Source organism: Atractosteus spatula, chromosome 8, assembly GCF_055471065.1.
Source record: "Atractosteus spatula isolate fAtrSpa1 chromosome 8, fAtrSpa1.hap1, whole genome shotgun sequence".
NCBI lineage: Eukaryota > Metazoa > Chordata > Actinopteri > Semionotiformes > Lepisosteidae > Atractosteus > Atractosteus spatula.
This window is the reverse complement of record NC_142713.1, coordinates 24,996,308-25,019,951: the sequence shown is the minus strand read 5'-3', so window position 1 is coordinate 25,019,951 and position 23,644 is coordinate 24,996,308. Positions and strand designations below refer to the sequence as shown.

The 23,644-nt window shown below is 36.4% G+C and overlaps 1 long non-coding RNA gene across 1 annotated transcript; it reads right to left on the bottom strand.

Moving 5' to 3' along the window:
- Positions 1-906: 906 nt before the first annotated feature.
- On the bottom strand, positions 907-21,669 carry LOC148829319 (uncharacterized). The gene is made up of 3 exons (XR_016091487.1): positions 21,376-21,669; positions 2,500-2,635; positions 907-957 (listed from the first exon to the last, which is right to left on the bottom strand). It is a non-coding gene; the product is annotated as an uncharacterized LOC148829319 (long non-coding RNA).
- Positions 21,670-23,644: the final 1,975 nt, after the last annotated feature.

Below are 23,644 nucleotides of genomic sequence, written 5' to 3'. Positions count from 1 at the left end.
CTGTGTGTTGCTTTTTTCTCCAGTGCTGTGCACTGGAGGCACAACTCAAGTACTCAAATAATCCCTTAAACCAAATCTCTTTTAAAGTTTAGTTTATAACTGGACGAGGTCATTCAAACAAATGTTTACATGCTACAGTGTGAAATAAGAGCAGTCTAAACTATATTTTATTATGATTTTAGGTACCTAGGAGGTCTCTTTACCACTGTAAATAACTGTACCACTGATTTCTCTGGGCATGTCTTTGTGACACAAATTAAGCAAGGGAATGTTTCAATGTGATGTTTGCCTGTATGGTCCAAAGACAGTTGAGATCTTTTTTTAGTAAGTCCTATTTCTGCTGTTTTGACAGTATTATACCAATATTCTGCTCACCTATTCTGTTCTGCTTTATTTGATGACTTTGGTTACCTCATTGTAACATTTTCTTCATTAAATTTGCTGTTGGTTAGATGTTAATGAAGTGTTAACCCAGATGTCTTCCATGGTTCCCTTTGTGTTCTGTGTTCATAACTTCCCCAAACTTGGTCTATCCCAAAGCCTTTATTTCCTTCACTCCAATATGTGGCCTGCGTGTACTGTACCTCCACAAACCTCTCTCCTCGTTCAGCTCCCTCTTCTGCGTTCTTGTCCCACTACTGTTTTCACCACTATGCCTCTTTGAAATTCTGGCAAAGAAATACAGACACAGGCTGGCCATTGTCTGTTGGTCATGTTCACTTACACACAACTTCTTTTCCTGACTGCCTGGAGGAAGAGCACCCCAGTTCTTGGATTTCCAGAGGTGTGTCTTTTTTTGGGGGGGGGTCTTTAGGTCTGTACATTGAAGCTAGATTCTGCATTAGCGCATACACTTAATCTTCGTTCTTCATCTGTGGAGTCTTCCCCCTTTTGCAACAGGCCAGCATCGATTCTTCATTTCTGGGGAGTGGATGAAACGTCTGGTCAAGCTGTTACCTAGGAAATGTAGAAAAACACGATCTCCTAAGGAAATGGTACGGTGCCCAGAACAAATAAAGATTTTAGTTTGTACTTACACCAGCCAGTTTATTACATAATTACAAGGCACCCCTATTTTCACCTCTTTGCCTTTTTGAAATGGTGGAAGAAGAATGTCTTTGCTTTAGCTTTAAATGGTTTGAATGCCAAAGTACTGTATGTGCACTTGAAAGCTACAATTTTCGGTACATGTCATCTGTGAGGTACAGTATTAGGCAGCGGCTGTATCAGTTAGAATCTGTGAATATGACAAAGGAACTGAGTGCTTCAAGGACCTGGCTTACAGTCACATCCCCAAGGAAATTCTGTTCCTTCTTTTTTTTTTTACCTAAGCTGGTCGCTGAAGGTCCCTGACCTGCTGAAAGATTTATTCACCCCACTGTGCTGGTGGTGGTGAGGCAAAGGTTACATATAGAGCCAGCAGTAATTCTGTTTAACAATGGGTCTATTTTGAACTACTGTAGCTGAAAGACAGCCATGAGTGCGACATAGAAATGCTTTTTATTACAATTTTTTTTCTTGGACATTGAGTCTAAATGTCGAGGTGCTTTCATAAAAAATGGCAAAAGATGAAAGGATTTGTGGCCAAGCTGGCAAAATAATCAGAATTCAATACTTAAAAAGTAGACAAAATGTCAGGTTCTGTCTGTTTTCTGGGACTGCTAGATGGGTTCTCAGAACTTCACTTCATACAGTATACTGTTTGCTAGCCTTCTAATTCTTCCATCAATTTGTACGAATGCAATTGAGAAACTCTATGAATTTAAGTATATTAGATGAACTGGAAACAAGAAGCAAAGCTCATCATTTTATTCTATATTTAATTTTAATTAACATGCTAACATACAGTAATAAGCTACAGTATTAACAGTTGATTCAGAATGATTTGAGCTCTTCCTCACCTCTTGACCAGTATTATTATTAATTTGATTCTTGCCAAGCAAATCTTTACAAGACAAAAGAATAAATACAGAAGGAAAGACATACAGCAGATTTTGACAAAGACATATGCATTACTGTTAATGTAAATGTTGGATATATCCCTTCCTTACATATTTTGTTAAGATTGCTCCAAACTATATGTCTCTTCTCTCTCTTGTTGGTACAGCATTTTGAGATCCTGATTTTACAAAGGGAAGATTTTAACAAAACGTTTGCACAAATATTGGAGTCTTTAAATAAATAAGGCTTCAGGGATGATTTAGAAATGGTTTCTTTGCACGGAATCTGTGCATAATTCAACTAGATTATACCAAACCTTCTGAAACAACAGTTACATACAGCATCATTTCATTTTTACTAGATGCATTAATCTTAACAATTAAAGAAGACATGTTCAAATGCATTAGCAATTAATTAATCGAGGGTGAGAATAATTTGGTATCTCCAGAGACAATCTTCACACTAGCAGGCCACAAAGGAACAACTAACAAAAAACCAACACCCATCGAGGAATGGTCTCTGGTTTATTAAGATAAGATCACTTTATTAGCTACTTACAATTTCTTGCATTAGGAACTTCTTTTCACATACCCCAGCTTGCTCTCCATGAGACACACAGGCACACAGGCACACAGCTGGGGAGAGACCCCAGCCCCAACCTTATGCCAACCATCTTCGCCTTGTTGGCACAAGCCTGTATAGAATAGTGAAGAAGATGAGTATCAAAATGTCCTCTAGAACGGGGTCACTGAGCAGATCCAAAAAGAATGTCACAGCAATGATCCACCAAGAGGCGCCAATATTCTGAACCATTCAAATGATCCAGTCTGGCTCCAGTAGACATCATCCATCCACATGGGCATCACAACAACCTCCAGCCTGAAAAACCTAATCAATTATAGGACATCCTTCCTAAAAAGCCAGTGATCCACTGGACCTTGGTCCCTGACCTGTCTTACCGATTGAATTTTCGGGTCACCTTACAGGCAATCAGCTTTGACGTTTAGATGCCAAAGAGCTGTTTTAGCTGCAACAAGCGGACAGATCCAGAGCCAGAGGCCAGCATACAGAATGTCCAAAAAGTTCCTGCATGTCTCTCCAGCTGCTGATGACAATAAGACTCACGTCCTGCCATTGCCAACATTTGCATGTGTTCACAGTGTTCCTCTGATCCCTTTAGACCAACAGCCATTCAATCAGGCAGTCAATCACATTCTCAGCACATTAGGCTATTTAAGATGGCTTTCTCTGCTGACTGATGCTCCGACACTGAGCTACCAAAGCGACTAACCTGCTTTCTGTAGCTGATACCTAGAAGCCTATTTCTTCTCTTCTAATAAGTGAAAACAAAACAGCAGATGCAATAGATGTTCTACAGACCCTCTAGATGCAATCAGTTATTTTCTGTTATATTTACTGTATAATTAATTTCATTTTAACTTATATTATACTTATTATATAGGTTCTGTGTTTATCAAAGGCAAAAACTCCCAATTACTGTGAATCCATTCTGATTTCATATTGTAATACAATAAAGTACGACAAAGTCCAAGGGGGGGAATTATTTTGATAGCCACTGTAGCTACTGTGACTGCAGTCACAGAAAGTCGGTGGAGTGGTAAAGTTCCAGAATGAAATGTTTCACCTGCGGTCTGTTTCAGGTGAAAAAAACTAAACAGACTGATCCCCCGTGGATGTTGGCCCAACAGATACCCGTCACCTGCGGAGAAATCTCTGGAACAAATGGGAGGATTGGAGGCCATTTCGCCAGCCGGCCTCAGAGGACTGTGGGTAAGTACTGCATATTCAGCATATTCATTTAATGAACATGAGGACTTGTGTTCTGATATCATTGTTGTTCTTCATACTGTGAATTAATATCTAGGTGAAACTTTGTACAACTAATAGAGTTTTATTGCCAGGGTTTATTTCCCTTAGCCTAAATTCACTGTTGCACATAGAACCTGAAAATCCAAGTAGAATTACTGAAAGATATCCTTTAGGCCATCCTTAGGACAAATTATATATTGGTAAACAGGTCTGTGATTACTGCCTCTATCACACAGTTACAGCTTTTATTCTATGTGTAGAAAATATGAGAACTGCATACAATATTTATGGTTTAATTGTTAAACTTAATCACTGAATAGAGCGAAAAATTTTACACCACTCCTTAGCCATATCAGAACTGATTAGGTGTGTCTACGGTTAGACAAAGCACAACATGTTGCTGCAATACTTCGAACAATATCATATTATACATTAAATGTTGTCTATTGTTTTGTCGTGATTTTATTCTGTTTTCATTAAAGCATAAATATTGTTGATGCATGATTATTGATTAATAATCAGTTAATCACTACATCATTAGAAATACTTTACTCCAGGGAAATTATACATTTAGCAAGGGATTTTATTCAGATGTCTCTCATGGTGACGTCAGGTAAGAATTGTAAAAAAAGCAGTGTATTATTTTTTAAAGTCTTTTATTCTTTAATGTCACTGTAAGCCCAGAGTTATAAAATCATTTTAACTGTCATTTGAACTCTGTAGGGTGCATTAATTTGGAAAACAGTCAAATTTCACATTCAGTTTTTGCTGTCAAGCAGTGTGTCCACATTTTTATTTTTTTAGACATAGTAATTTGAAGGCTGCTGTTTATAAAGGCAGCTGTCTAAAACTATTCTTCTCGCTCAATACTTTTTACCATATGCAGCAGTGATTCAATTCTTAGCTTTTACAGTAACTCAGTCTTCCTGGAATACAATTATCCACCACCATATTAAAAGGCTCGGCACAGTTCCTAAGGTAGCTTGTAAATATTTTCTCTTGTCCTGGTAATACAAATTCCCTTCCAACCGTCCTCTTTCTGGCCTGTCTTAATTGCAAAACGAGATCTTTACAGTGAGAAAAAACCACCATCTTTAGAGTACAGGTCAGAGTTTTTCTTCATCTGAGCGGCAGGTCCTCTCTGCAGAAGTCAGGCACGTGGATGTGATTTGGGAATTCCAATGATGGGCATAACATTCAAGGGAATTATGGGAACATTTCAAGGAAGTACTAAGGGAAAGGTCTATACAGTATGTTCAGTATTAACAAATATATAAGGTGGGTACACCCATTCTGTTACCATTCTGTACCCATTCTGTAGAGACCATTAAAGTCTCTACACCCATTCGGACTTCACACCTCTCGATTGGCCTCTCTTTCTGTCCCCTGCTCCCGCCTCTCACTCCTCCTCCCTCCCAGCCTTTGTTCTCCCGCTACATTTCTTTTGCCTACTGCCTTGTCTCTCTCACACCTGAAGAAGGCTCCACGGCCGAAACGTTGTGTTCTCTTTCTTCTTTTTTTCAGCATGGAATAAACCTATTACTTGTTCCTTTGCAGCCTACGCATGCTGACGCAGCTACCCACCTGAACTATAAGGTGGGTATGCACATAAACATAGCCAGGCCCCATTTTCACATTTTGTGACTTTTCAGTCTCGTTATGGAGCTTGATTATGTGAAAGGATGTTTAATCACAAATAAAAACCACTTGACCCTTACCTAGAGCAGCTTGTTGCTCTGCTAGATGGTGCCAGCACATTTTCTCCACACATAAAATTAAATCAGAAAGTTCTCCAAAGTAGTATTTTTAATGACAGTGGTTAAGAATAAGTCATGTTCTCAGTACATCAATTAGTACAAGAGAATTAGTACGTTTTTATCATCATGTTTTGTGTGGGTGGAAAGAGATTTGTGCATGTTTTCGACCAAAAAGGATCCCATTTGTATTTTATACCTGTGTTTGCAACCTTTCCTATAAAATAGGGAAAATTACATCTGATGTTCTCAATCAGGACAGGGGACCTGCACCAAATATTTTATTGGGATCTATGGTCATCCTGTTCTGCTATGTTTTTGAAGCTGAATGATATCTCTTGAAAAATGGCCTGAAGAATTTTTACAGGAAATCTTATGAGAAAGACTAGATAACTTCCCCTCACTTGTAACCTCACTTGATTTTATGACAATTTCCTTTTGAATTATTTTTATTAGATTTTTAAATTTGGGATCAAATAAGTATTTGCATTTGATTCGCTTTTTTTGGTCTTGTTTATGCAATTTTAATACGTTTTACCATACCTTACTGTTTATTGTTACAGAAACCTGCCTGAAGTGAAAGGCATTAATTCTTGATTTATACTAGTTTTATACAATTCTGGCAGTGAGTATAAGCACTGCCAAATGAAATCCATACATTCTTGTATTATATCTGCTTTGGCAGCAGCTACACCAAACAACACAAGGACTAAGGACAGCTCTATCTGCTGCAGGGAAATACAAATAAATAAAATATTATAAATTAGATGTGAATTATTCACACATTAGCACAAAATGGAATCTCTTTAAATTTAAATGAACGAGGAAAACAAGATCCCAGAAGCAAAAGTAAATAAAACACTTCTGTTTAATAAAAATGTGACCAATTCAATTTCAGCAGCAGGTGTAGATACCCACCTGAAAGAGTTATTGAAGTCATTTGATAAATAGTGTCACCCTAGAGCTTCAGGCCTGCTATTTGCCCATATAATTTTTGGATTAGTCCTATATTGTGTGGCCCCTTCCTACCATCTCAGCACGGCTTAATCAAATAATTGTTTGAGCTAAAGTACACATGTACAAAGTCTGCCCTCTTGTCAATGCCCTTAGGTAAACTGGCCTGCTATGTTCACCTCAAAAGCAAAATGAAAGGCACTAAAATTAGGAGTAATCCTATCAGGGAGCCTGAAAACAAATGCAACCTTTTCAATTATAAGACAAAACTCTTGTACGTTTGTCATTATTTTACACCTGGTATGGCAAACGCAAATGTTACACCACAGCTCAAAGTAGTAATGTGACAGTTTTATGTTTAGCTGGGCATCAACAAGATGCATCCAGTATAACAAAGCAAGGGGCATTTCAATGAAATGAGAGCCTGAAGCGCTAATTTAGGGAAATTATTTCAGTGCTTAAGTTATTGTACTGCAATTAAAAGGTGTCATTTGTGGCCTTTGCAGTAATACTGTATGACAATTTTTGTCCATTAATTACTTAATCTCGAAAGTTTCTAATTTCAAATTGATTAAATGAAAATTGTATGGCTCAAAGGTTCTTCAGCAATTAAGAAAGCCTGTGATTAGTCAGAGCAGTGGAAAGGGAAGGCAGCTTGTTGAAAACGTTGGTTAAAATTGAAAATAGTTTTTAAATACTCCAAATGTAAAAAATACAATGGACAATGTAACGTTCTTGTACAGTTCATGCATTTGTTCTGTTGAATCATAATGATGTTCTTTTGTGTGATTATGAATGGACTGAAGTCAATGGCTGCCTTAATTATAACGCAGGCAACTAATGCCAGATACAGCTTTCTGGAATTTATGTGCTTTCTTAGTATTGAGGGTGCAGTGATATCACTTTTTAAATCCATCCATTTTCTACCTGCTTCAATGCAGAGTCAAAGGGGAGCGAGAGTCGGCAAGCAACGGGCGCAAGGCAGGATACACCATGGATGGGACATCAGTCCATCACCGGGCACACACAGGACACAAACACACACACTCATACCAGAGTCGATTTTCCCAGAACTATGTCTTTGGATTGTAGGAGGAAAAGTACAGTACATGTACTGCAGTATCTGGAGGAAACCCATGGGGAGAACAAACACAGTACAGACTCCACACAGATAGCACCCCAGGTCTGGAATTGAACCCAGGGCCCCAGCATTGCAAGGCCTGGGTTGATCCTGCCTTGCACTTATTGCTTGTTGGCATATGTGATGGGTCCCCTGTGATCCTGTATTGAATTAAGTGGTTAGAGAACAGATGGAAATTAATCACAATGTGAAATTCTACTAAAATATTAAGTATACAAAGAAAAAGGGAATCCTTAAATTTTATTAAGGCGCATATCTATAGTAGATATTACAATTTATTCGCAAGATTTATACCTGTATTGTACCTTTGATTTATTTTAGAAACAACACATTCCAAAGCCACTAATATGGCTCAAAAAGATATATTTGTAGGACTGACTATCACAATATATGATGCATTTTAAATCCATAATGACCTGAGAAATGTCCTTCTATGGAAGACCAGTTTAAAAACATACACATCAATCAAGCTCTCAAAGGAGACAGAATTTCTGGTGGCTAAATCCTTAACATTGGATTAAATGCTGAAGCCCTTACATCAAAGACATCTTATTACCTTGTGTGTTAAGATGTTCAGAGTGCATGGTGATTCGTGAGCTCTGGAAATAAATAGCAAAGCCTTTGTAATGCTCAACAGTGTTTCTATAGATCTGCCTTCGTTAAAAAAGGGACATTATCTGGCCTTTAGTTTACTGATCAATTTGCTATTTTTCATTTTCTGTCAACTTTGATGAAGAAATACACAATTGGAAAATACAAGAGCTGTCGAAACTAAAGTTTATGCATTATTTATATGGCACAGTATGTCCCATCTACCTATTCAAAGACATGATTAGAATCAGATTTGTATTAAATGTACTGATTAAAAAAGGTATAATTGTATAATTATTTTATATTGAATATTGTCATAATATATTATACTAATCTAATAACAATACTTTTGTAGCTCTTATCATTTTTTTCTATTTGATACAGAGTATTTTAATTACTCATTTAAGATGAGATAATTAGGACATGAGCTGTCATCTTTTGAATCAAAGCAATGGAAGAAACAAATACATAATTCATGTAAACATGATCTAGAGAATCGGAGTCACATACAGTACAAAGAATTAAAGTTCTGGAGAAACAAAATAATATGTCAGGCTTAAAAAGATGTTTGCCACATACGACTATTGATCTAAGGCTTTATAGCTGTGCACATAATCTGAAAGAATAAATTGAATAAGCATAAAGCAAATAAGCGTGAACTTATTTTATTGTTAAGAGGTTTTAGTTGTGTTTAGGAAAACTGGGAATTTTCTGTTATTCCCATAAATGGGCTCATGGTGAAATAAGCTGTCATACACTCCTACTTGTAAATCAAGTAATGATTTATTTGTTTATGTTACAGAAATTAACAATCTGTTGTTTCTCTGCCTGTAACTGTAGCAATTATTCCTTTTGCCAGCCTTATCTTTAAAAATACATTCAAAATATGTTGTCCCTTATCTGAAGAAAACATCACTCTAGATCGATATGCATTAGTCATGAACAACCAAGGCTTTGTAAGCCTCACATTTGATACATACAGTAATTTCTTGCTTATCTGAAGTGGTGGCAGCAGAAAAATTGAATCAATCTTTTTCTATTTTAAAAGCTCCTCAAACTACAGCTAAAGAGAAGACTTAACTGGTCAACACTATAATAATATTGGTATATTTGTATATTGTCAATGTATTAATCGAAGTCTAATTAATGCATAGATTCAATGAATATTTTGTCCTGCGTTCTATGCAGTAAACTATGGATGCAAATAAAACCCTCCAGTTTGCATCTCTTTTAAAAATCTTAATATTCTAAAACAATTCAACCCTTCAGACACACTGAAAACTATCATATGTGATGTAATTTGCACTTTGGTGCACAGCCCATGTCAAATCTGATCTTTTGATCAAAAGAACTTGTCTTTTCAGTGTCATTTGTGGTGTGTGGCAGCCTGTGTTTTACTCACATTTTATTTTTGGGTTGAACAAATAAATCAATTTCTGTTTTACATTCCACATGTCTTATACAAACTACAGGATAAATAACAAAGCTTTCAAAATGTTTTTTATGAATTACCACAGTTAAAGAGTGAAGTATTACATTTTTGTGGGTGTTTTTACCAGGGTTTCTGCTACGTATTTCTGCCCTGATTGATTTCTTATTTACAAGCCCTGAAGAAAGGCTTTAAAAAATGTTTTTCTCTGCGAGGTACCATCTGTTCATGTCGACCGGTACCCTGAACTGGTTACTTGGAGGCACCAAAACCACCTCATGGGTAGGCAATGACGTGGGGGAACTCAGACGCGACACGGTCCTCATGTGGATCAAGCCTGCGGGGACACTTTGAATAGCTAGTCAAGTCCTGACTTGCATGTGTTTGGGATCAGACCAGAGAACCTATGCAGAACCCACAAAACTACAGGGAAAACATGCAAACTTCACTCACTACACACCAGCAGCTATGGCAGAGTTAAACCCAGTGCCCTGCAGCTGTGTTAACAGTCGCACCACTTTTCAGTTACATTACTTTTGCAGATATGGCCGTCGTAAATTCTATTTTTTGCAACTGAATCACAGTAAAAGGAACATTGCAGGGTATGATTATTCAAGATCGGGACAGTTATTTTTTTCCTTACTTTTACATTTCCTTTCTTTTCCACAGCATCTGAGATGCTTTGTGTTTGACATTTTAATTGAGTGAGAAGAGTGTAAAAACAGTGTCAGATCTTCAAGACTTCTTATTATCATTATTATATTAACATTAAATGGTTTTATGCTTTTAAAATCAACTTTTCGCACATTTTTTAAGAAAAGCCATATACAAAATACCTTGTTAAAAATATTTAAGAGATATTTTATTACTTTATTTTAGAATACTTAAAGCATTATAAACAAACGAGTGACAAATTTCGTTATAGTCTTTGCTACATGAAAATAGAACTAAGAAAGGGAATTTATGTATACCCGTTTCACAACCACCAGTTTTGGATACCCTTCTACAGAGCTGCAGTACATCAGTCCTTCACTAGGTGGCAGAAGTAAAGAAATAACTGCTGTACAATAACTTGTTTAAAGCCTCCATAAATAGTCATTGGGCAGATCTGAAATTTTACTGTGTAATAAACTTTACAAAAAGTACTATAGTAAACTAGACAGGAATGCCTAGTTTTTATTATTTGTGATTCTGACCCTTTCAAAATGAGAACATTTTGTTTCAAGGGCAACTTGTTGACATGTTCCATTTTAATGGAAGAATCAATAGTATATATATTGAAGTATGAATTACTCACTGGCAGTTTTAGAGGCAAATTTTATTTCTGCACACAGGAAATGTCCCTGTCTATATAACAGAGACCTCTGTGAATTTGTGATTTAGCAAATCGGTGTCCTATTTTAAAGATCAAGTGTTTGGTGTATTTACAACTTCATAAAGCAATGATGCTGCTTATATTATACCAATACAAATGAAAACAGTAAAATCTAATTACAATTGGGACAACAGTTTATATACATTTTATTTTTTCTATTTTGTGCATGAATTGAATTCCAACTAAACTGGAAAAAAATGCATAAAATCTTTTTAAATGAACACATATCATTGCACAGGGAGTGAAAAGAATCCCAGGAGATGTCAAAAGGTAATACAGTATGTCAGTCTCTAGTGTTAGTAAACTAACACTGTTATGAATTTACTGGCATCTGCAACATTCTTATGTGCTGATAAAATGTATGAGCAGACATATACTAAGTGACCTCTGAGGGACTCAGACACCAGTCAATAACCTATGCTTCTTGTTCAGTACTGTGTGTTTCTCAAAATGCTAAAAACCAGGATCCAAACCAAGACTCTACAGATGCTGTAAGAGGACCTAAAGAAGGAAATTATTGCTGATGTATAAACATCAATAACCTGAAATAAACAATAAGAAAATGTTATTAACATTAATAGAATTTCAGTGTGTGATTAATGTTATTAAAAAGATACATAGTATTGAGATATATATTTTTTAAATAAGAATTCAGTTCATTTGACTGTGTCAAGGATAAACCATGCCATGTTACAGTTTTCTGGTGAAATCCTCTCTGCGGAGAAACTACTGTAAGTGTTTAGAGTGTGGGTCCTGAAGAGACATTCTAGAGAACAAAGGAACTTTAAACCAAGGATCCTGCAAATCTTGTACACTGCACGCAGATTACTTCATGTGAAATGAATTGCACCATTCTCCAACATTTAGAGAAAAATAAGTTTAAGTCTTCAGAACTTCGTGTAAAAATACACAAAAAGATTGCTATTACTATATTATACTGTGAATTCTAAACTTGGGATGTGATTCCATAACATCTAAGCACTGATAAACAACTGCAAAGATTTACAGACATATACTGTACTTAAGTAAGCTTATAAATGAGAGCAATCCCACAGGCACAACTACTGTAGGTTATTTGGTTTCTGGAAGGTGACTGATCTGAGGTTCTGATCCAGACATTCCTTAAAAGACACCAAGGTATTGACTTCAACATCGTGGCTGGGTAGCTTGCTCCAGTCATGTAGAACTGCCCCCTGTTTTAGTCTTATATACACTCCTACTGTATTCTTCTCATCTCTAGTTTGTTTCATTGTTGATCTTGGAGAAGTCCATTGGGTGGACGTCATGAATCCTGTTGAGGATTTTGACTAACTGAATCAGGTCCCCTTGTAGTCTTCTCTTTTCAAAACTAGAATAATTCATTTTTTAAGCGGTGTACAGTAGTGCATACTGTGAATGTTGCTCTTCTTTTGAACATTTCCAGAGTGTCAGTGTATTTTTTTTCAATATGGTGCCTAAACCTGTACACAATATTCCAAATGAGAGCTTACTTATGCATTATACAATGTTAATATAATATCCTTGATCTCAATTCTACACTTAATTATACTGTATATCATAACATTGAGTTTAGCTTTATTGTTTCCCATCTTCTCTAGTGCAGGAAACATATGTGTCAAAATAAATACCTAAGTCTTTTTCATTGGGAGCTTTTCCAAGTTTAGTGTTTCCCACTTTACATTTAAAATTTATATTTTTGACACCTGCGTGTATTACTCGAACATATCTACATTAAATGTCAACTATCATTGTTATCATGTGGTTCATTAGTTTAATTCTTGTCTTAATCCTTTTCATTTTTTGCTGCTTCTAAAGCATTAGGTATTTTTTTTATTTTTGTATCCACTGCATTCGTTTTCTACTTTCCTAATTATGTCAGATTCAGGAGCATTGATTTAAATCAGGAAGAGCAATGGGCCTAGTGCTGGCCACATATTAATTCTGCTAATTACATAACCCCAATCTCAGCATTCCCTCCTAATCTATACTCCTTGTTGTCTAATCGATTCTTAATCCAAAAATATGCATTGCCTTGGATGCCTGCAGCCTTCCATATAAGAATTAACCTTTTACGTGGAAGTTTATTCTAAGAGGTTTGAAATCATGGCCCTCTAGGATGATGCAAATAAGACTTTTTTTGGTCTGTAATAACATTTTCTCCATTTATGGAGAGATTAGTATTACATGTGCAATTCTCTAGTCACAGAGTATTACACCTGTCCTAAGTGACTGATGAAAGAGATCTGATTTTATTCCTTCAGGGACATTTGGCAGAAGGCGATTAATTTGGGAGTTCCTAATACCAGTAAGCTGTCTCCTCCATCTAAAGCATGTTACCAGTTAATCACAAGTGTGAAGCATTAATTTGATAGATCAACCAGTACCCAGTACCCTTTCCTGTTTTTTGCATGATGATTTCTGAGACATGTAGCTAATGTTCCTTTGCTGTGATACTACAGGATTCAACCTTCACTCCAATTTTGGCCACCATTAAAATACTCTTTTCTCTCTCTTTCTCGGCCTTTCTAATAGCTTTCTGGACTGTGTGGAATTCAATTTTCTTATTTTAATTAGTTCTTCTCCTATTGTTTTTATAAAGCACTTTATTGTATTTTTCTGAATTGAGCCACTTTTTTCGACTGATTTACTTACATTTGTGACTAATCTGTTCCTAAGCTGAATATCTTTAAATTGCTCCACTTTCTACTGATGCCCGAAGAAGGTACTTTTCGATGTGGAATTAACATTGTATACTTGTTCTTTTGTTGCTAGTGCAGTTCCCCATTTTTCTGCCAATACCTTATTTTCCCATTCGTTTTCAATTAATTAATTCTGTCTCGTCCCTTTATAGTTTGCTTTCCTAAAATTGTAAATCTTTGCTTAAGACTCTATCTGTAATTTTTCTGAATTACACTCTATTGCACACCCTGTTATAGTCATATATAATGTTTTATGTTTTTTTTTAAGATTTGTGAGTCATTTTACATGCTGGGTGGCACAGCGCTGGGACCCTGGGATTAGTTTCTAAGGGTGGAGTTTGTACTTTCTTCTCAACTTGTTTGCAATGGTGCTTCGATTTACTCCCACAGTTCAGATATATTGGTAGGTTAACTGGCTTCTGTGGAAAGTGTCCCAGGTGTGAGTGTGTGTCTACAGTATGTGTGCCCAGCGATGGACTGACGTCCTGTTTAGGGTGTCCCTGTCTTGCACCCGTTGCTTGCTAGGGTAGTCTCAGGCCCCTCTGTGACATTGTACTGGATAAAAGTAAAAAAATGGTAAAAAGATGGATGGATTTAATTTGAAATTCTGTAATGCTTCTTTTCCTCTCTGTTAAGTTAACTATACCCTAGTCAGCTCACAGCATTATCTGGTATATCTCAAAGCTTTGGAGAATTGTGCTGTATATACAGATGCAGCCATTCAAGGTGCGCGGCACAGACACGTACCGGAGGTAATTGGCTACGGCCTCGAGCATTGTGACGCGCGATGACGCAAAATACCGCGGTACGTGATTGGTTGACCGACAGGGGCACTCGTGGTGCGTTGGTCGGTTGTAGAAAGATTTAAATGTCTTTACTGTGCCCGTTTAAGTATTGAATATTTATATGGAATTTTACCACTGAAGGGAAATCTTAGTAGCTGAGCATAAAAAGAATAGGAGCATACTGTAACGCGTGTGGAGGCCATAAACGATATTAATTTTGGAACATAAACATACAGTATATGGCTGGTCTCTGTACTTTAAAGAAAACATACACACCAGTATTCCATTTCTCCCTAAACATTTTAAGCATCGAAGTCTTTAACTAACGTGATACCGGAGTCAACAAGCATACTTTTAGAATTTGATTAAAAGGGAATATAATAAACAATCGCGTATCTAAAGAAATTAATAACGATATAATTATATTCATGTACCGCAACACAAGAATAGTACACGCTGTACGATGTCTGTTGATAATGTTTGTAGGGCTTTTTCAACACTCCTCATGTGGCGTTGTGGGTTAGGTTCCTGACTCCCACATCACACGTTGGGTGTTCGAATCCAGCCGGAGCCATGACTTAAATACGTGCCATGAAATAAAACGTTTCCCTGGGTCAGAGATTAAATAAAACTTCACTCGCACCAAACCAATTTATATTTCTAAATATCACAACATGATCGAATTTAAGTCATTTTAATAACAATGAATAGTCACCTATGCGTTACAATATAAACATTTATATTGATTTAAATCGCGTTTAAATCGCCTTTATTTAAAACCCATAAATAAAGCTGATACTGTTTAGACTTTTAATTATTTAAAACTGTATTACAGCAGCACAATGCACAATGCAAAGTAAATCGCTATCTTTGTCTTCTGCGTAATAATGTTCATCTCTCTGTCCAGCAAATTAACAATAGTAATAATAATGAACTTTATTGTATATGGCGCCTTTAAAGGTGGCTCCTCAAAGCGCTTTACAGGATAAAAACAATAACAACAATACTGTTAGGCTGGGCAAACGATTTTTTTATTTTAAAGAAATACAAAATGAGATATAATGGTGTGTTCCGGCTTAGACATTAACGAAGAGTATAACACGGGGGCGGCGTAGCGGTCGGCTCTGGCTTTCCCATCTATACCGATGCACTGCAAGTACAACCCCCCTCTCTGCGGGAGTGCTGGCTGTGACGAATTAAACCGGTTTCACAGGTATTTTCAAAGTAGAAGGGGGCGAGATTTCCAACGAAAGACACCTCCCCCCCTCCAAAACCCAGTAAGTACAGTACTTACTAGTTAAGAAAGCTAGGCTCCTCAATGAAATCGCTTTAACATGCTAATGCATTGGTGTAACAGTCCGGGCGTGGCAAGCTTCTAATGTCTCCCGACTACAGCGAAAGAAACCCTTCTTTCATTGGAAGACAATGAACATATTCTACCCGTACATGAGAATATAATGCTGGCGCGTGGGCGCGGTGGGGTGCTGTACCAGCTGTCAAAAAAAAGTTGTTTTTTTTTTAAAGTCAATTGAGTGTCCATAATATTGCAGTAAGTGAAAAGACCACGGGCATTCTTCCTCCCCCTACATTCTCAGAGTAGAATAGAATTTATTATTAGCACAATTTATTACAGTGCTAAATTTAATATTATTGATTACTAATAATTTATGCTAACACCTAGCTTTCTTAACTAGTAAGTACTGTACTTACTGGGTTTTGGAGGGGGGGGGAGGTGACTTTCGCTGGAAATCTCGCCCCCTTCTACTTTGAAAATACCTGTGAAACCGGTTTAATTCCATATTAAATTCCATATTAATTCCATATTTAATTCCTTCACTTCTGCATAAGCTTTCTGGAGGAACAGTGGATGGGATGCGGCTCTTTCTGGGAATACTGCAAATTCACAGGTGCCTGACTTGATGGAATTCACATTATCATATTCACATATCACCCCCCCCCCTCTCGCTTGCCCTCCCCCCTGTGTATTGTCTGTTTAGGGCAAGCGAGAGAGAGTGCTTTGACAAAACAAGGCTCGCCAGATAATGTGAATCGAAACCTGTTTTTCTAGCTTTTAAAGTCGTGTGATGTGTAAGCAGGAACACATCATTATATCTTACATATGAAAAATACATAATATAGCTCCCAAACAAACGCAAACGTGTTTTTAATAAAATGCTTTTATTCACTCATAATCTGACAATTTCAGGAAGACTAAGGAAGGACTAAGGAAATTGTCATCTGTTGTTGAAGCTCTGTGAGCTCGGTGACTTTGAGACCACTTGTTATCCCAAGTTGTTTGAATCGCCACAATTCAAATAGAGAAAAAAGAGCTGACTGACAAGATTTAAGATGTGGCTGTCAATGTTGGATTAAAAAAAAACACGTTGCCCGACATTGCACACGTTGCATTGCTTGAAAAATAATTTTTATTTCAAAAGACTGGATAAGTAATTCAAGTGTTTTTTTAACTTCCTGAAAAACAAGTAATAATTTAATAATATGTGCAAAAGTTTTATGATATGTTGCTGTTGTGAATGTCTGTGGAGTGTATCTTATTTGCCTGTCCTGGCTGTGCTCTCTCGCTCGCCCTCCCCTTCTCTCAGTTCAATTCAATTCAATTCAAGGTGCTTTATTAGCATGACAGATGGGTACAATCAGTGTTGGGTATTTACTTTGTAATCTGTGGTCCTTTTAACTGTTTTTACATCTACTGTATTGCTTTGAGATGCCACTTTTAAAGGTGATATATAAAATCAAGGCTTTAACTTGCTTTAACTCCGCAAGTCTGAGTTCTTGTGTCCGTCCTATCCGAACCCGAAAGTATTACAATATGTATCTTTATAGCAGGTGGTGTACAGCTTTTTAGTATAGATTACACTTTTCTAAAATGTATTTAAAAAATAAAAACGATTACAATCTAATCTTTCCACGTTTGATCCCAAGATCCCAAGAAAAATAAATCTAAACGGGGAGAAAGCTATGCTGAAAGTTTATTAAGATACTTAGAAGACAAAGATATCAATTTATGTTGCATTTGTCTGATTGTGAATAAAAAAACATATATTTAAACACGTGTTTGCGATTTAAATCAAAACGCGATTTAAATCAATATAAATGTTTATATTGTAACGCATAGGTGACTATTCATTGTTATTAAAATGACTTAAATTCGATCATGTTGTGATATTTAGAAATATAAATTTGTTTGGTGCGAGTGAAGTTTTATTTACAGACAGCACTCCCGCAGAGAGGGGGGTTGTACTTGCAGTGCATCGGTATAGATGGGAAAGCCAGAGCCGACCGCTACGCCGCCCCCCGTGTTATACTCTTCGTTAATGTCTAAGCCGGAACACACCATTATATCTCATTTTGTATTTCTTTAAAAAAAAAAAATCGTTTGCCCAGCCTAACAGTATTGTTGTTATTGTTTTTATCCTGTAAAGCGCTTTGAGGAGCCACCTTTAAAGGCGCCATATACAATAAAGTTCATTATTATTACTATTGTTAATTTGCTGGACAGAGAGGTGAACATTATTACGCAGAAGACAAAGATAGTGATTTACTTTGCATTGTGCATTGTGCTGCTGTAATACAGTTTTAAATAATTAAAAGTCTAAACAGTATCAGCTTTATTTATGGGTTTTAAATAAAGGCGATTTAAACGCGATTTAAATCAATATAAATGTTTATATTGTAACGCATAGGTGACTATTCATTGTTATTAAAATGACTTAAATTCGATCATGTTGTGATATTTAGAAATATAAATTGGTTTGGTGCGAGTGAAGTTTTATTTAATCTCTGACCCAGGGAAACGTTTTATTTCATGGCACGTATTTAAGTCATGGCTCCGGCTGGATTCGAACACCCAACGTGTGATGTGGGAGTCAGGAACCTAACCCACAGCGCCACCGGCAAGGTCATATGAGGAGTGTTGAAAAAGCCCTACAAACATTATCAACAGACATCGTACAGCGTGTACTATTCTTGTGTTGCGGTACATGAATATAATTATATCGTTATTAATTTCTTTAGATACGCGATTGTTTATTATATTCCCTTTTAATCAAATTCTAAAAGTATGCTTGTTGACTCCGGTATCACGTTAGTTAAAGACTTCGATGCTTAAAATGTTTAGGGAGAAATGGAATACTGGTGTGTATGTTTTTTTAAAGTACAGAGACCAGCCATATACTGTATGTTTATGTTCCAAAATTAATATCGTTTATGGCCTCCACACGCGTTACAGTATGCTCCTATTCTTTTTATGCTCAGCTACTAAGATTTCCCTTCAGTGGTAAAATTCCATATAAATATTCAATACTTAAACGGGCACAGTAAAGACATTAAATATACATATACATACTGTATACAGTACAGTTTGCATACAGTAATATGTTTATGTTCCTAAATCAATCTCTTTTATGAGCATGTGAAAGGCATAGTGAATCGATTCTCAAAAATTACTGTACTTTGCATGATTGGAAACAAATGCGCGAAATGCTGTGGTGTTACTTTTACAAAGACGGTCAATGAAAAAAAGAATGTGGACCAGGGCAATACTTTGAGTTTACAGCTTGTCCAATGTCATTCATTATTAATACTATTAGTAATATCTTCGTTAAAGACTTTGATGGCGACAGCTCAAATATGAGAGGTTGAGCTTTATTAGCTCCACCTTGCGGAAATTCCGGATACTATTATTTTATTTGAGGTACTATACGATAATTTACGGTAACTCGCGGTAGACTGCGTAAAGCGCACCGCAAAATAATGCGGTATCGCCTGCTCGTTTTGAATGGCTGCATCTGTACAGTAGATTACAAGCAGACTCGAGCTGTACTGTACTGTACATATGCTGAAAGTCATTTGTTAGAGCAGGTGAGTTGCACTGATGGGCTTCTCTGATAGAAAACCTGCTTCAGAGTCTTTTTAATATTTACAATATTTTTTTTATCTGGAGTAGTTTTATGATATGGAAGATAGCAGTCTGAACAGGAAACAACAACATATTCTATATGTCATTAAATAAATTGAATAATAATCAAAACTGCTCAAACTGTTGTTTTAGTTTACAGTGACACATTGAATCAATCAATTCAAAACTGGATCAGGTTTGCTTTTAATTATAAGTTTGCAAAAATTATTTCTTATAATAATATTCTAACAGGCCAGTAAATCTTGACAAAAAATCTAAGAAGGTGTTTCTACAATGTAACCCACTTTGGTACTCCCAATTCAAAACTGATTGTAAAACAGTATTTAAAAATATAATAATGTAAAGAAAAAAATCAGCACTGTTTCTTTTGTATAAAAAAAGAAAAATAACGCATGCAATTTTTGCTCCACTAGATGTAGTTTATATTCCAATTTATTATGTCTGTGAGTTCCCAAGGTCTACATAGGGAGATGCTTAATGGGGGCAGGTGTGATCATTTTGAAATAACATTTAAAAATCAGATCAGATCAGACAGATCTTTCAAAGTAACCTCTAAAACCCTCTTAAAGGAAAGATGGCATGATAGCGGCTGCCTCATGATTGGATTGGATTGATTGGATTGAATTGCTTAATTACCAGATATGAAAATTTAATTCTGCATGCTCCGTAACCAAGTGGATTAAATTTCCTCTCACCCACACTCCTTGATTTTATTTTCCATTTCTGTTGACTAATAAATCTGTTTTCACACAGTCTTGCCCATGTGTAGAGTACAATGATGCCCTAAAGCAAATTGTTAGCAAGCTGCAAAGATGTGATAAATGGAAACACTCCTTTTTTAATAGAACTGGTCTAACTAAATAGTTAACGCAGAGATGCAGTTAAAAGGAATACAGAAGTACAGTACTGTATACTTTAGAAAAGTGAGTTTTATTTCTGATCTAGAGGAAGTTTTTCCAAAAGGCCTTCCTAGAAAAGCATCTATCAATAATGTTTATTCTAAAGCAAACTGGAAAATGTACAGTAATGCTTAAAGCAAATAAGAACAATACAATTCTCTAAACCCTGAACGCACTAAATCAACACAATTTTCCCATTCATTGCAGGATGGAGAACAATATTACACAGACTAGAAACCTATGTTTTGAAGAGTGGTGGCTTATTCTAAGGCCATACATATCAATGTCAAGTGAATGGATTTAATACTTTAGATATTGTGGTGCATTCTTTCCATAAAGCAGCATTACCCCATTACTGTATACGGGGTTTCTTGGAAATGGAAACATCACAGCTCATGTGGCCTGGCCAATTGCTAGAGAAAAAAAACACCTTTTAACACATGTTGGCTTTACTTAAGCGATCCCAGCAAAATGGATCACAGTCAGTTTACTTCCAGGAACTCAATCATATAAATCCATAGTCATATACAGTTATCCACTCAATATGTAGCATTGTTGCCTTGCATATGACCAAGAACTCTCTTCCACTTTTGCCAATACTGTGCATAGTTCCAGGTGATATTTTTTAAATTAGAACCTCCCATTAAGTACTTAAAGTAAATTATGTTCAGATATGTTAGCTATAAACCTAGCATGTTCAGTCAAGACTGGGCAGATGAAGCATTTGATAAATAAAACTAGATAATTACAGGTTTTAGAGAATACCAGCTGCCTGAGACACAATGAATATCAGCAGTCAGGGCTTCCTTTTCTCATTTTAAACCTTCCCAAATTATATCCAGACTTGGCTAATCTGGGAGGCGTCTCCAAGTCACGTTTTGGCATTCACCATTGTTTCCAACAAAGTATTTTACAATCCTGCCTTTCTTGAGCTGTAGAAGATTTATTGCAAAAGTCATCACAGGTGTTTTATACTATTTGTCAAAATAGCACTCATCTAGAAGCTAACAAATTAAGGCAATGCTGAGAGATGCTTACCTGGCAGAAGTGAGATGATGCAATTTGAAGGACTGAGTCCCATGGTAGTGCTTGTGGAAATCTCCACACAACCGTTCAGCTGAGATTAGCACAAAATTTTTCTCTCCTGGAATACTGTTATGAAATGATGGCAGCAGCCGACAGTTCAAAAGTGAGGGCCCAGGTTTTGGAAGTTATCTCTTGAGTAAATATTTAGATTTTCCTCTCCTGTAACATGTTTTGAGGATAATCCGACTCTGACTGAGTCCGTGCAGTTGTTCTGGGAATCGGTAAGCTCCGGTGTGCAGTTGAACAGTTCTGCTATGTTAATCAAAGGGCTAGAGGGCAGTAGCTCCATAGATGACTTGTTAGACTAAGCATTGGGAGCTCACTTATAATTGAATAACAGCTGGTGGGGTGAAAAAAAAAAACAGTGCCATCATGTGAACAGATAATGGGTAAATGCTTTAAATAGATCTGTTTTGGCTTGCATGCAAACATGAATGCGAGTCTAAAGAATAATGGTTTCTGTGTGGCAGACGAGTCGTTGTAGTTTTGTATCACACCGTAAGTTGCAATGACTCCCTTGCTACAGATTATGCAATTATTAAAAAATTTAGCAAAACAAGTAGACTGGGATTCCTCAACACACAGCAGGAGTTATAGATTCAACATTTGATTGTTCAGGCCTGACTGGATTTACCGTTATCTTCCTCTGCTTAACATTTAAAGCTGCTCCCTTGGCTCAGTATTTGCAGTAGGAAATTAAAACATCTAGCCTGGGATTCTTTAACACACACAAGGCGTACTGGAGTATAGATTCAACATTTGATTTTTCAGGTCTGACGGTGGATTTACTGTTATCTTCCTTCCATTAACACTCAAAGCTGTAATTGCACATTCCTTAATGTTAAACCTCTGAACAGGAACAAAGCATCAAGCAGGATTTGTATTTGAACACATCCTGAGATGCTCTCTGACTCAAACCTCTGAAGATTTGTTACATACTGTAGGTGGGCTGTCCTCTAACTAGACATAGTGAAATTAATTACTAGTTTGAGTCAACTTAACACTGCTTAGGAATATCATGGTTTCGGGTTGGTTTGCTGCCTCAGGACTCAGACGGCCTGCCGTCATTAACATAACCATAAATTTAGTGTTGTATCAGCAAATTCCAGAGGAGAATGTCAGGCCATCCATTCACCAGCTGAAGCTGAGCTGAAAGAGGGCCATGTAGCAAGACAGTGATCCTAAACACAAGCAGATCTACAACAGAATTGAGAAAGAAATTCCACATTTTGGATTGCCCAAGTCAATGTCTGGATCTAGTTGTAGAAAGACCCTATTAGCAAAGTCATTAATTCAATAAAACCCTCAAAAGTCACCGACTTGAAGCAGTTCTACAAGGAAGAAAGGACAAAAATCCCTAAATTCCAAAGTGAAAGACTGCTGAACAATCACAGGAAATGTCTAGTTGAAGTCATTGCAACTGAAAGAGGTGCTATTGTTACAAGTCATGGGCAGAGATACATGCAACAGTTAGTGTTACTGTCAAATTGTAAATGTACATTTAAAACATCCCTTGACACTCCTAGATAGACACTTTGTATTATGAGGAAAACAGAACTGCAACTGAGAGCACAGATTGCAAGTATCCAATTTTAACAGTGCAATTCTCATGCACAATTTACTTTTTCAATAAAAAAAAAGCACAACCAACATCTTGCCTCAATTCACTCTACTGAAATGTAATGGTAAAAAAAAAACACATTTCCAGTATGTTTGAAAAAATTCTGAATCATCAAAATACTGTACCAACTGTCATTGGAGTTGTCTGCATACTGTATACTTTAATTTACGAGGGAGTGATAGTTACTTAAACAGCTAACTTGTTAAATTAAAAGAAATACACAAGGTATTTGTGTCTTCTGGTGTTTCTCATTTACTTCTGAGGGAACTCTCCATTTCTGTGTCAAAACTCCAATCAACTGTTAAAATCCATTAGTACAGTTGGTAGATTCTAATATGCTAAGTAGCTTTTTTTTCTCCCTTTTTACTATAGCTGCTTGCACCCAAAAAAACATGTTGAAAGAGTTTTCTTTGTGTGCATCACCAGTTACTGGACTGAATGGTTCACTTACTTACTTACACGAGAATTTACTGTTATTTCTTAATGAAATAAATACATTGTATGTTATACATTTAATCAGCTTATTTTCATTTTTTTATTAAGATTTTCATAGATTTAATTACATTCTATGTAAAAAAAAAATCTATGAGAATACAGACC